Source organism: Giraffa tippelskirchi, chromosome 7 (genome assembly GCF_054371585.1).
Source record: "Giraffa tippelskirchi isolate mGirTip1 chromosome 7, T2T-mGirTip1v1.2.pri, whole genome shotgun sequence".
NCBI classification, from domain to species: domain Eukaryota; kingdom Metazoa; phylum Chordata; class Mammalia; order Artiodactyla; family Giraffidae; genus Giraffa; species Giraffa tippelskirchi.
Window position 1 is genome coordinate 126,936,340 of NC_137281.1, and position 14,990 is coordinate 126,951,329.

Consider the following 14,990-nt stretch of genomic DNA (forward strand, 5'->3'; position numbering starts at 1 on the left):
ATAAAAAAAAAATCCCTCAACTTAAATACCTTAGAAAAATAAGGAGCTCTTTTGTTTTGAATTATGTAACTGAATGGTCCTGGGATAGAGTCTGCTTCAGGTATGGCTGGATCCAGGAACTAAGATTACATTGATTTGAGTTAGTTAGTCTGTTATAGTCTTAGTGAGAACATATGTTAGAAATCCCGTTAGAATATTCCCTTTTTCTCCCATTTGTTTATGTATATATCTTCCTATTTCTCTACTATCTACCGACACTTTGTCTATCATGTGTGAATACTCTCTCTCTCCCTTCCTCCCTTTTCCTCTTTCTGTCTCTTCTTGGTGGAATTACTCAGGAGCCTGCTCACAGATACGTGAATTGCACAGCTGGTCCAGCTGGTTTACAGTCTGAAATAAGTTAATTCCCACTAAAATGCAATAGATACTTATGCTGGTGTATACAGATGCTAGCAGAAAGCTGTCCTCCTGGGAATTGTGCAACTGTAGCGAAAAACTAAGAAAGGAGAAGATAAGACAGTCAGAGCACCTTATTAGTCAAATACAGCTTTGTGCCTTTTGGTCTCATAAATTGAGTTTCTCATGGCAGATAAAGAAAATCTGTCACTTAAATAACCAAAGCAGTTAGCACTTGCAAAAACACTCATGCAGTTGGTCAGAAATGTGAGGCTTACAGCCTGCCTATTTGGGTTTTGATTTTCAAGAGATGCAAGTTGAAAATGTTAAAAATTTCATCTGGCTAACATTCCAGGAAACATAAACCCCAAATGAAGATTATGTTATAGTATTTTCCTTTTGATTTTTAATTTCAGCAGATATCATATACACAGTGTTTAAAGTGTGTATGGTACAGTTTGAAAAAACTGTAGAATACCTAACCTCTAGATAAAGACATAGAATGTTACTGAATAACTTAAGAAGCATATTATATGTCTCTTGCCAAGAATATTCCCCACTTTCTCCACTGAGAGGTAAGTGCTGCCCTCTACTTTGCTTTTCTTCCCTGTTGTATCACCTATGGATACATCCCTAACCAATATACTATTCAATCTTGCCATTTATGAGCTTTAACTAAGTCGAAGTAATACAGAATATGTTCTTTTGAGACTTTCTTATTTTGCTCAACATTGATTTGAGATTCACCTACGCTGATGTCAGTAGCTGTAGTTCCTTCATTTTCCACTCCTGTATAGTAGTCCATTGTCTTAATATACAACAAGGTATCTATTCCATTGCTGGATATTTTGTCATTTGAGAAAATGCTACTGTGAACAGAAAGAAGTCTGGAAGCAAGTATACCAAAATTAAACTAGTTATCTTGGTGTGATGGGACTATGAGTTATTTTTATTTTCTGCTCTCTTAAATACTTTTCTGAATCAGTTTCTTATTTAAAAAACATTTGGCATATATTACTTCTGCACCTAAAAATATTATTTTCATTAAAAATTACATTGAATGTCTTCAGACCAGCACCAAATTATGCTGATCCAACTTAAGAAAAATCTCTTAGGTGTGGCTATCTATGCTCCATTTATCTTTGAAATTATCTTAAATGGATCCTTAAGGCTACTCTTGACCTTAATAAATCCCAGAAGATTCTTGACACATTTAGGGTTTAGGATTAGTAGTATAATGCCTCTTCTTCCCCACTCGCATTTCTCTTATTATGTGAGCCAACTTGTCGACTGTAAATATTGCTAGAGAGTGGCTACAAGCACAGCAATATCATTTATTAGTGCTAGTACTTCTGGAATGCACCAGCAGTAACATGATACTTCAGCGTTAGTGTTAGTTGCTCAGTCTTGTTCGATTCTTTGCGATGCCACAGACTGTAGCCCACCAGGCTCCTCTGTCCATGGAATTCTCCAGGCAAGAACACTGAGTGAGTTGCCATTCCCTTCTCCTGGTGATCTACTAGATGATAATAATAATAATAAAAAATCTACCAAAACTACCCCACAAAAAAGAAACACCATGTGACTTTTGACACGTCAAGATTTTTCTCTTTCTAGTTGGAAAAACACAAGTCAGTTAAAGCCAATATTAATAAAAATAACCTTGTCTTTCAACTGGCACATAGAAAAGTACAGAGTACTATTAAGGTTAGAGTTGTTTTCCATTCTACTTTGGGTCTGCTTCCCTCTTTCCTGGTGTGCTAGCAGCCCTAGGTAGAAGTCAGGAGTTCTTCAGTCTAGAGGTCCTAACATGGTCTGAGACCTGGGACAGAGCTCTTAATTTCTCTGGGCTACTGTTCTTTATTTGTTTATTTATAGATGAAGCAATGTATGTGTGGTTGCTGCTAAATCGCTTCAGTTGTGTCCGACTCTGTGCGACCCCAGAGACGGCAGCCCACCAGGCTCCCCCGTTCCTGGGATTCTCCAGGCAAGAACATTGGAGTGGGTTGCCATTTCCTTCTCCAATATATGTGGTTGATGAGTGAATTTTTTAAGATTTCCTAACAGATTTAACACTCTGAGTCAATGAATTTCCTTTATTTGTTAATGTAAATCCTGTCAACCAGACAGTTATATATGTTTGATTTTTATATTCTTACTTCATCTGTGTGCAAAGGAATTAGAAAAAAAGAAAAAAGTAAACATAATCTTACCACTCAATCATAACTCAATGATAATGACATTTCTGGTATAATTTTTTCTGTACATTTCCCCCCAACACAACCTGTAGCATACTATCCACACTGTTTTATGATCTGCTTCTTATTTAATAACATACCAAAAATAGCTATAGTGATGATGTGCTTACTGTGTATGTGCTCAGTCATGTCTGACTCTTTGCAATAGCATGGACTGTAGCCTTCCAGGCTCCTCTGTCCATGGATTTCTCCAAGCAAGAATACTGATGTGGGTTGCCATGCCCTCCTCCAGGGGATCTTCCTGATCCAGGGACTGAACTTGAGTCTCCTGCGTCTCCTGCATCGCAGGCGATTCTTCACCACTGAGCCATTGGGGAAGCCCCTATGGTGATGACAACTCACATTATTTTGTACATATAAATTGAAAAATAGAGAGGTTTTTAATTTTTATTTTATCTGTCTCCTGAAAGGAAACATGAAACTGAACACTCTCATTTTATTACATTTTTTATTGAGTTATAACTTATAGACAGTAAAGTTCACCTCTTTTAGTGCACAGTGCTATGAGTTTTGAAAAAAGCATACAGTCCTATAATAGCCACAGAAATCAAGACATGGGACATTTCTATCAATTCTAAAACTTCTGCCATGCTCTGTTTTCATCAGTTCATTCCTGACCTTCAGATCCTGGCAACCTCTGGTCTTTTTTTCTGTCCTACAGTTTCCCTTTTGCAGAATGTCATGGAACATGTAGTCTGGCTTCTTTCATTCAGCACAATGCATTCAGGACTCATGTATGTTGCTGTGGGTACCAGTGATTTGCCATTTTTATTGCTGAGTGATGTTCGATTTTTGGATGCAATGCAATTTGGTCATCAGTTTACCAGTTGTTGTTGTTCAGTCACTCAGTCGTGTTCCACTCTTTGCGAGCCCATGGACGGCAGCATGCCAAGCTTCCCTGTCCTTCACCATCTCCCGGATCTTGCTCAAACTCATGTCCATTAAGTCAGTAATTTCATCCAACTATCTCACCCTCGGTCATCTCCTTCTCCTGCTGTCTTCAATCTTTCCCAGCATCAGGGTCTTTTCTAATGAGTCGGCTCTTTGCATCAGGTGGCCAAAGTATTGGAGTTTCAGCTTCAGCATCAGTCCTTCCAATGAATATTCAGGGTTCATTTCCTTTAGGATTGATTGGTTTGATCTCGTTGCAGTCCAAGGGACTCTCAAGAGTCTTCTCCAACATCACAGTTCAAAAGCGTCATTTCTTTGGTGCTCAGCCTTCTTTATGGTTCAACTCTTGCATCTATCTATGACTACTGGGAAAACCATAGCTTTGACTATACGGACCTTTGTTGGCAAACCTAAATGCTCATCAAAGATGAGTAAATAAAGAAGATGTGGTACATATATACAATGGAATACTACTCAGCCACAAGAAAGAATGAAATAATGCTGTTTGCAGTAATATGGATGGACCTCGAGATGATTATACTGAATGAAGTAAGTAAGAAAAAGACAGATACCACAGGATATCACTTATGTGTGGGATCTAAAAATTAAAAAATGAATTTATCTATGAAACAGAAACAGACTTACAGACATAGAGAACAGACTTGTGGTTGCCAGGGGTAGGGGGAGGGAAGTATTGGGTGTCTGAGATTAGCAGATGCAAACTATTTATGTATAGGATGAATAAATAACAAGGTCCTTCCTTATACTACAGAGAATTGTATTCAATTTGTTGTTGTTGATTTTTAGTTGCCAAGTAATGCCCAGCTCTTTTGCAACCCCATAGACAGTAGCCTGTCAGATTCCTTCTGTCCAAGGGATTTTCCAGGCAAGAATACTGGAGTGGGTTGCTATTTCCTTCTCCAGGGGATCTTCCTCATCCAGGGGTCGGACCCTCGTCTTCTGCATTGGCAGGTGGGTTCTTTACCCCTCAGCCACCAGGGAAGTCCAACTATATTCAATATCTTGTGATAAATCATAATGGAAAAGAATATGTAAAAAGTGTGCACATACGTGTAACTGAATCAGTTTGCTATACAGAAGAAATTAACACATCATGAATCAACTATACTTGAATAAAATAAATTTAAAAAAATTTACCAATTAAATGATATGATTTTTTCATTTTCTTTTGATGAGCAGTAGTTTTCAATTTTGATAAAGTTCAATTTATCAGCTTTTTTTCTGTGTATAATGCTCTTTCTGTCATGTTTAAGAAATCATTACCTAACCCAAGGTCACAAGATTTTCTCATATATTTTCTTCCAGAGAATTATAGTTTTAGTTTTTACATTTATGTCATAGTTCATTTTAGATTAATTTTTATGTTTGGCATGAAGTATGGGATCAAGTTTTACTCTCTTGCATTTAGATGTCCAGTTAATCCAGTAGTGGAAAATATTTATTCTTTCTCCATTGAATTTCCTTTGCAACATTACATTTTGGTAAATAATACAAGCCAGTAATTTACATATATTGCCAACTGGTAGTTCACAGGTTCCTGTGGCTAAATCTGTTTTAGGTGTCACATGTGTGACTGATATGACAAATTTATGCTTAAAGACAGTGCTTCTTAGAGCAGGTAGAATTTTAAAATTTTTCTGCAGTGTACCAGCAAATAGATTCCATTCTATTTTGTGAGAAGAGCCACTAAGTCCTGGCCTCCATTTGAACAAAAAATGAAATAAACTCTTTTCATTTACTGTAAAGCTTTTTCATAATTTTAAAACCAAAACTTGAAGAAATTTCTGATTTATAGTTCTTTAACATTTAGCATGCATTTTTGAATAGAAATAGTGTTTGTAAAGGAAGGTTACATACTCAGGCGACCCACAAATATTTGATTTATCCATCACACTGAAGAAATCCATTACTAACAAAGAAAAAAAACAGCAAGTAGGTGGAGGCTTGTGTAAATTTTGGTGGAAACTTATTTACAGGATTTTGGTATGTTACATGCCAATTATATCTCAAAAAAGTGGTATTTTTAGTTTGAGCTTATTATATTCTAATAATATTGCAAGAAATGTCAGAACAGTACAAGATGAGAAGCTTTACAAGCTCTTATTTTGTTATAAAGACAGTTTGTGCAGAGCGTCACCTAGAAGAATTTAGGTATTACAAACACTCGTTCTTTAGCTCAAATAGTACAACTTTCCTTTTTTTTTTATCATACGATAGCATGATTATTTTATGCATTACTGATGATGGCATAGGAATGAGTGATATTCATTAAATACCCACCGTGGGCAGAGAGGTATTAGTGCTTTTCTGAAGTTTCTTTTAATTACTCTTATTCCTAGAACATCTCTTCAAAGTAGGTAATTCCTCTCCATTTTATAGGTTTGAAATCTGAGATACAGAGAGGTTATGTAATTTGCTCAAGATCTCAGCATTAATAAGTGATGGATGTGAAATTCAAGCCCAGTTCTATTTCACTCCAAAGCCCACTATTCACTGGTGATTAGGTTGACTTTTCAGCTGGTAAAATGAATGATGAGTTGGGAGAGATCTTCCTTCAGAGACAGAAAGGAAGAGAAGAAGGGAAGTTAAAGCGGGTGAATGTATAGGAATGAAAATGATTATTTAAGGTAGAATTGGATGGCCTGTGAATGACGACTTAAAAGAGGTGATTATGTTCTGCCAAAAAGTCCTGGAAGAGGAAAATAGAAAAGGGCACAGAAAAGGGACCTTAAATAAACGAGTTCCTTTCTATGACCACTAGGTGACACCATTGACAGAAAACACCTAGGTTGCTGTCAGGAGATGGTGTGGTGGTGATGGTGGTTGTGGTGGGGAGGTAGGGGAGTGGGGGGAGAAAGACGCTGTTGTAGGAGGTTGTAGGAGGAAGTGGCAGCTCATCTTTAAAATGAACGTGTGAAGCAGTCAGAAGTCATGTCAATTACATGCCTTTTTGAGGAAGGAGTATAGCATGTGGCCTGTTCAGGTGTCACTTTTGGTCTAAATGAGAATCATTGATATTTTTTGACAAACACCAAGTAGAGAGATAGTGTTTAAGTGCTGGGATTAAGAGCACAGAATCTGGACCTTGGCTTTATAGGTCTGGACCCCCACTCGGCCTCCATTAGCTGTGTTTTATCAGACAAGTCACTTAACTTTTCTGATGTTCTGAAAGTTTCCTTCTCTGTCAAATGAGTATACTAATATCTATCTCTAAGACATGTTGTGAAGATTAAATGAGATAATAGAGGTGAAGTTATTTGAATAGTGCTTTCCTTTAAGTTCTTATTAAAAGCTATTGTTGTTGTTATTAATTGCTTTTAGGTAGACTTTCTAAAAGTAAGACAACTACATTAAAATCAAAAGCGAATGAGGTAACACAACTCCAAAACAGTAAGAAAGAGGTGTTTAATAATAGATAAAAAGGACAATAGATAATAGACTTTCTTTTCCTTCTGTTTAATGTAAATAAAACATAAGCTTAAATGAACTTTGCAGCATAACCTCCTATGTACCTTTTAATTTCTAAATAGAAAAAAGATCATTCCTTGTGTATCTTGCTAAGAAGCCATGTAAATATTGTAATATTCATGCTCCACTTGAGGCAAAATTTTAAGATAATGAAATTCATCTTTGATGCCTCCCAGCTCTCACTCCATATTGGTGCCCTTCATTCTGTTTTCGCCACAGTTCTTTCATTCTGACCACCTCCCACCCCTAAGTTTCCAATGATCTAATTCTGCTCCTCAGCTACTCTCCAGCACTCTACGAAATATTCAGAAGGATTTTCTTCTCATGTCTTCCCAATTGAAAAGTTGCAAAATTTCTTCTTCCTTGTTCTCCTTATTTCCCACCAAATTTCAATTTAAAATTCCTCTTTCTTTGGAAATCAGAAGTTGGATTTGACTAATTAATAATAAATTGAGAATGAGTAGATATTCTGCATTCACAAGAATGTTTGCATTTTGTAAAGATCTTGTTAACAGTAACTAGTCTCTTGTTGATGGCATTTTGAGCCATGTGAGAAAGTTAAATGAAGAATTATGAGCACTGTGAAAGAGAGTTGAGGAGAGGAGAGATCTTCCTTAAATCATAGTACTTGGTGGCCACCAAGAAAACACAGATCATTGAAAATCACCAAAAGCATAGAGATTTTTATTTATTCCATACTTACATTTTTTTTCAACTTTTACCAATATTGTTTGCACTTAGGGAAACTGATTCTCTTGAATCTCCTTTTATGTCTCCATTTTACCATTTTTCAACACTTATTAGCATGGCAAAGGGTTCCTGATTACTTTCCAATAGTCATTCTCTTTTCCTCCCATAGTAATAATATCCTTAATTTTATGGCCACAAAAATAAAGACCACATTCCTCAGCTTCACTCATAGCCAGACATGGCCATGTATTTACATTTTAGACAATAGGATGCAAGCAAAAATGTTTTTGACTTAATGAAATATCTTTTCAATGAATATCCATCTTCTTCCCTTTTCTCCTTCGAGTTGGCAGGAAGACAGATATAAAGCTCTAGACACCACTGAGACCAGGCCACTGAGTCCATTTCTTGTGGAGGCACAAACAACGTGAAGTAGAAAGGAACTGGGGTCCCTACTGAATTAACTGAATTGCTGTACCAGCTTTGGACTGCTGATCTCTGGACTTGGACATAAGAGAACTTCATATGTTTACTGAAGTGAAAGTGAAAGTTGTTCAGTCGTGTCTGACTCTTTGCGACCCCACGGACTGTAGCCCATCAGGCTCCTCTGTCCATGGAATTTTCCAGGCTAGAATACTGGAGTTGGTAGCTGTTCCCTTCTCCAGAGGATCTTCCCAACCACTGATCGAATCCAGGTCTCCCGCATTGCAGGCAGATTCTTTACCGTCTGGGAAGCCCTTGTGTGTTTAAGTTACTGTTAATTTATGCTTTTGTCACACACAGCTGAACTTAATTCTGGAACATGCAGCTTGTAGAGAGTTATACTTGAACTAAAGGACCAGCTCATGGATAATTGTGAATACAATGAAAGTAGAATTCAAAGTAACTCAGACAAGTAGGAAGCATATTTTGCAGTTAATATCTGTAATACACAACCTTAATCTCTTAGCTGGGGAATCTCTTAGCCTGGTGATCTAGACTAGAGACCAGCACTGCTCAACATCACTTTCTGTGATGATGGAATATTCTGTATCTGGATTACCTCTGTGGAAGCCACTAGTCACAGATGGCTATTGAGCACTTGAAATTGGGCTTTTGTGACTGAAAAGTTGAATTTTCAATTTTGTTTTTAATTATACTTAAGCAGCTACACGTGGCTTGTGGCTACTGAGTTGAATAGGGCAGCTCTGACTCAGAGTTTGACACATATTCAAATAATGAATTCACACAGTTTCTGGATTTGAGCTACATTTAAAGTCAAGAAACCTAATGCTGAAAGTGGTCAATGGGTCGGTGAAGCCAGTTATAGATAATTAAAGCTACTTCTCAGATAGAGTGAGAATTGAAGGAGGGTTAAAACACCCCTCCCCCATGATAAGAATATGCCCAAATATATGTACCACATTAGAATTTTAGGCTTTTAAGATAATGGAAGTTTGAAATACAGATATGTTTCTTTTGGAAGCAGCGCTCAAACGCCATGGGTGGTGTGCGGTAGATTCGCTCCTCCTCCACCCCCTACAAGGGTGACCCTTGACCTTGTGCTCTTGTCTCAGTGGCCCCACTCAATTCCAGGCTTATTCCCCTCCTTTCTGGTGAGTAAGAGGTCTTTTTCCTGTATCTCAGGTGTTCGCGGAGATTACCGGGTTCTGCCTACAGGTGGCGCAGTGTGAGCATGGCTGTGGATTTTGGAGTCCTTTGCTCGCCTTGCATTCGATTGTACAACTGTAAATGGCAAAAACAAACACCCTTTGCTGGTGGCTTCGGTGTCATGTGTTCTATAGACAGCCCTCAGTGCTGGGGCTGTTATTAGCAAGGCGGACTCTGCTTTTTTCTAACTCCGCACAACAAGCAGGGGATTGTCAACCGCTGGTGAGGAGAGGCCAGGTATCTTGGCTTTTTATATGTGTATCAAGGAACCTGCCTTTAAAGGCTGCTTTCAGATTTAGAAAAAAATGCTAGAATTCAAAAAATGCCCAAGATTCTTGTTGAGATACATCTATTATATGTGTGTGTGTTACACTGGATGCTGTAATTTTCTAAGCAAGTGGAATTTCTGGTTTATGAAGGGTCTTCCTGATTCTCTGCTTGGCTTCTAGAGATTAATACTTGATGGGTAATAGGGAAGTGTTTGAGCAGCTCTGATTATTTCCTAAAGGTGAAAAAAATGAAGTTCTGCATTGACTTTTTTTCCTTTTAATGTATATCCTTTCCCATCCAATCCGAGATTGACTGTATAGCTCTGGGAAGCTTACCTTTGTGACTCCTGGCAAGGTACCACTTGCCTAGAAAATTTCTGTTATGTGTTTTCAGAGTTTTGATACCATGCAGACTTAGGCTCAAATCTTGACTGCACCACTTACTAGCTGTGTGATCTTTGACAATCGCTTAAGTTCTTGGTTTATTCATCTATAAAATGTGGATAATAATAGCTCTTGCTTCATAGGGTCATTACGTGATTTAAGTGTGATGATATAATTTAATGTGGTTAATATGGTTCCTGCAACATAGTAAGTGTTCAATAAATGGCATGGGTATCCTTATTGTACTGTTTCAAATTAGCGAATAAATACATTACCATGCTTTTGTTTAAAAAGCATTGAAGTGCCCACTTATGCACATTTTTGTTCCAAGCCTATGTATTTACTGACATAGACCCCAAAAGATATAAAAAAAATGAACTATGTGGTGTTATAATTTAAATCAAGTTTTGAATTAAGTAGAAAATATTGGAAATGCTCAGTTAGAAAATCATTTCACAGAATAAAGTCAAGGCTGACATGGCAAAGGGGAGCTTGCTGTTTTGAAGGAGACAAAACCAGGTCAAATGTGTTGTTACACAATACACAATAATTCACTGTCCCCTGGATTGGTAAAGAAAATCAAGCTTAACTGAATAAGGACATGCAAGAATCTAATCCTATCCAGCTAAGTTGGCTAGATAGGTTGGATGAGAGTAAAAGCTGCCCCAAAAAGGAGTTCCTATCACACTGGGCCCTGGAAAGTGGGGGACAGTTGAGGCAGGACTCTTAACTGAGACTCAGAGAACTATGGAAAAGAATCAGCATAAAGTGTCAGAGATGGTTGAAGGTCAGTCTAATGTAGAATGAATGAAAGAATCTGAAGAGTGAGGAATCTACAATCTAACAAGAGGAGAATAAGTCTGTGAGCAGAGTCCTGATCACACCATATCTGAAGCCCACATTACAGCTGGCCTTTCACTTAATTAACCAGTAACTTCTTTTTATTGTTTGAAAGTTTTAGTTGGTTAATTGGATACTTGTAGCCTAAACTGATAACATGAATGGGTGGAGAAATGAAGCAGTTATTACACAGAAGCTTAAGGTTGCTATCAGGGACTTAAACCAGATAGGAGGTCCAGAGTATGAAAATGGTTTCAGTGCTCTTTGAACGAGAAGCTCTGCTTCAAACAGAAATCTTTTGTGTAGCAGAATCAAAAGATAGACTTCCCAGGGTTTCGTTAGCAAAAGTCTGAAAGCTGAACGTGTGGTATTAGCCATCTACCCCTGGGTCAGTGGGAAGCAGAGATTTTTGACAGGAAAGTCTGGCATTTAGGTTCATTCTCATGCTGTGGATACTTGACTGGCTGCTACTTGAAAGCCTTCATACAAGATGTAAGTGAATAAAGAAAGAGTAAAAGAAGAGATGATCAATGAAGAGAATCCTCCTAAATCCTCAGTAAAGAAGTAGTAAGGGCTTTACCAGGTGGCGCTAGTGGTAAAGAACCGCCTGCTAATACAGGAGATGTGAGAGGTGGGTTTGATCCCTTGGTCAAGGAGATCCCCTGAGGAGGAAATGGCTACCCACTCCAGTAGTCTTGCCTGGAGAATCCCATGGACAGAGAAGCCTGGTGGGCTACAGTCCTTTGAGTCACAAAGAGTTGAATACTACTGAAGCGACTTAGTACGCATGCACACAAAGAAGTAGTAAAACATTACAGTTGAGAGAATGGACTTGGTGGCCAGACCTGGTTTTGAATGCTTCTTCTAGCACTTGCTAGTAAGTTATCTAACACGCTGAGCCTTATTTCCTTACTCGTAAAATGAGAGACGAATACTAACAAATTCTTTGAAAGTGATGGCAAAAGCTAAAAGTGATATATAAAGCCTGGAACATAGAAAAAAAAGGTAATTAGTGACAAATAGTCATTTTTTGTTATTTATAGAACTAGGATTGTACATGGTAGACATTCTCTAGGCTAATTGAAAAGATAGGATGGGCTGCAAGAGGGCTGTCCTGGTGTATAATAATCATGTCATTCACTTTGGGGCTTCTCTTGGTGATTTTCATATCCCTCTTGCCAAACTCTCGATGTGAGAGAAGTCAACCTTAGTTTCTAATTTCCACTTGACCCCAAAGTTGCAATTATTATTTGCTTGGAGCCACATTTGAGTTCTCTAGAAAGGAGAGGGGAGCCAACACTGAAATCACAGTGCCCGGCCCGTGTGTTGTGTTGTGTGTGCTCAGTCATTCAGTTGTGTCTGACTCTTTGCGACCCCGTGGACTGTAGCCCACCTGGCTCTTCTGTCCATGAGATTTTCCAGGCAAGAATATTGGAGTGGGGTGCCATTCCCTTCTCTAGGGGATTGTCCCCACCAAGGGATCGAATTCATGTCTCCTGCATTGGCAGGCAGATTCTCTACCACTGAGCCACCTGGGAAGCCTGCCTGGCACGCAGTAGGCGCTCAATAGATGTTATCTGCACTTTGGCCAGCAAGTCGATTGTTTCCTGTCAGATGCAATGATTAGAGGATACTTTAGAAAGGGCACTTTCAGATTCTTGGGCACAGAATACATTTATGATCTGGAATGGGGTCTAAACTTACTTTGAATAAGATAAATATGGTTGGCTATAGCCTACCTCTGCTAGAAGTAGTTCTGCGGAGGGGGCTGATCTCAAAGTTTTGTCAGGAGGGAGGAGGGTTAGTGGAAAGTTTTGCCGCTGTTCTTAGCTCGCTCTGTGGCCTCAGGCAAGCCATTTAACCTCTTGGTGTCTGGATTTCCTCATCTGTGAGCCAGGGATAATAATACTTTCCTACCTCACAGGTGTGTTGGGGGCATTAATTAATGTTTGTCTAGTGCTTGGGGATCTGTGATGAAAGGCAAGCATCATTATTGTCGGTTTGCTGCAGGCAAGACTAGATTATAGCCTTCCAGATGGGTTGCATATGGGAAGCGGTTTTAGCAAAAGATTTTCCCAAATGAAATGCAGGCTTGAAGGCTTGGGGTCGCTTCAAAAGAAAAGGTGCGGGTGTAACTTCATGCTCTCTGTCTTGCCTTAGTTGGCTCAGGTTTTACTATCAGGCAAAGGCAGGAATCAGCATCCTAGCACTATATGTTAATTTATTCAACGAGCAACATTTAGCTGATTTGTTTCAGTGGTCTCTGCTCTGTACAGGTTTTCAAAGATGCTGGTTAAGTAGGTGAGGGTATTGTTGCAGGAAACCCTTGATTCCTTGTGAAGAGTGGGGGCCATTTAGAGTGTCTGTCCAGAGATAAGTGGGTTAGACAAAGCCATTGTGTTTTAACAGCACCAAGTGGACAAGTCAAACAGGCAAGAAGTTTCCATCTTTTCATTTTGTTTTGTTTAATTCCCTCCTCCCCACCCCCCACTCTTTTAAAAATAGCCTTTACACTAAAGAGCACTGGTATGTCCTTGAAAGCTTTTAAAGAGGAACATTTTGAGAAAGGACTTCTGAGCAAAGGACAACAGAGGGTCTGGATACATTAAGGCTGGGAAGGAAGGGAAAAAAAAATCCCTCCTTGAGTACTAGACAAATTTTTGTTTTCCTAAAATTGGAAATATTGGTTCAATTAGCACACTTGTCCAATTAGAGGGCAAAGATAATATTTCTTTCCCCATGAGCAGAAGTGTATTTTCTCTTATAAATACATAAGAAAGCCAAATGAAATATTTTATTAATATTCCCAACCCAGGCAATAGGAAAGCAAATAGGAAGAATCTTATTTTAGGTGAATTCATGCTGCTGAAAATCTGCTGGAACAAAAATCATAAGGCAGAAATGCAAGTTATGATACAGTTACAAAGTAAGAAGCATATTCATTCATTCATTCATTCAACAAGTATTTATCAAGTGTATTTAAAAAATCATTTTAATTAATTAATTTATTTGGCTGCACTGAGTCTTACCTGTGGCATGAGGTTCCCCTGCATTGGGAGTGTGAAGTCTTAGCCATGGGACCACCAGAGAAGTCCCTGTCAAGTGTATTTTATGTGTTGGAAAATGGTTGACGAGCAACGTAGACAGGAACCCTGCTTCTATGGAACTTGTGTTTTGGTGGAAGACAGGCATATATAGAAAAACAATTGTCAACACAGGAAATGAAGATGAGGTGATGGCGACTGAGCATTGGTGGTGATTTGGATGGCTAGCCAGCCCTCTCCAGGAGGTGGCTTTAAGCTGGTCAGGCCCGTAGTGGGAGCTAAGTAAAAGACTTGGGGTTAGAAAATGACTGATGTAATGAAGGAGACTTCAAGAGGCATAGGATGCAGTTGGCAACCCAGCATCTCCTTTCAGTGTGGTACCCATTGTGTCTTCTCTAATCTGTGGTCTCTGTCATTTACTGCACATAAAGGAGAGCGGATTTTGTTTGGAACAATCAAATTAGAATAGCTTGTTGGTGTTCTGGAAAGTACAAGGACCAAGTAAGGAGACCTGGTTGATCCTGGTTTTTTTCAGTACTTTGTTGAGTTAGTTATACCCTCACTTTTTTTACCCATTTCCTTCCCTTAAAAAAAAAACAAAAGGTGTTGGCACTGCTATATTTAAACTGGATAACCAACAAGGACATGGAACTCTGCTTAATGTTATGTGGCAGCCTCGATGGTAGAGGAGTTTAGGGGAGAATGGATACATGTATGTGTGTGATAGTTGTGAAACTATCACATTGTTTGTTAATCTATATACCAATATGAAATAAAGAAGTTTTAAAAGAAAGGTGTTGGTAAGGTCCTTTTCAGTTTTATGTTTAGGAATAATATAGACCCAGGTATCAATAATTGTAAATTGCTGGAAATCCACAAAGATGATAAAAAAGATAACAACAAATCTGAAAAGCTTGCACATTAGTAGCTCAAAACTTTGAGATAACTAGGCAGATATCTGGGTGCAAAAGTTAGATACAATGAGTACTTTTAGCTTTTCTTTTAGAAAATACGATTTAAAAAAAATCTGCAGTAGAGTTTTCAAAATATTAGAAAAGTAAATAAAAATTACTACTATA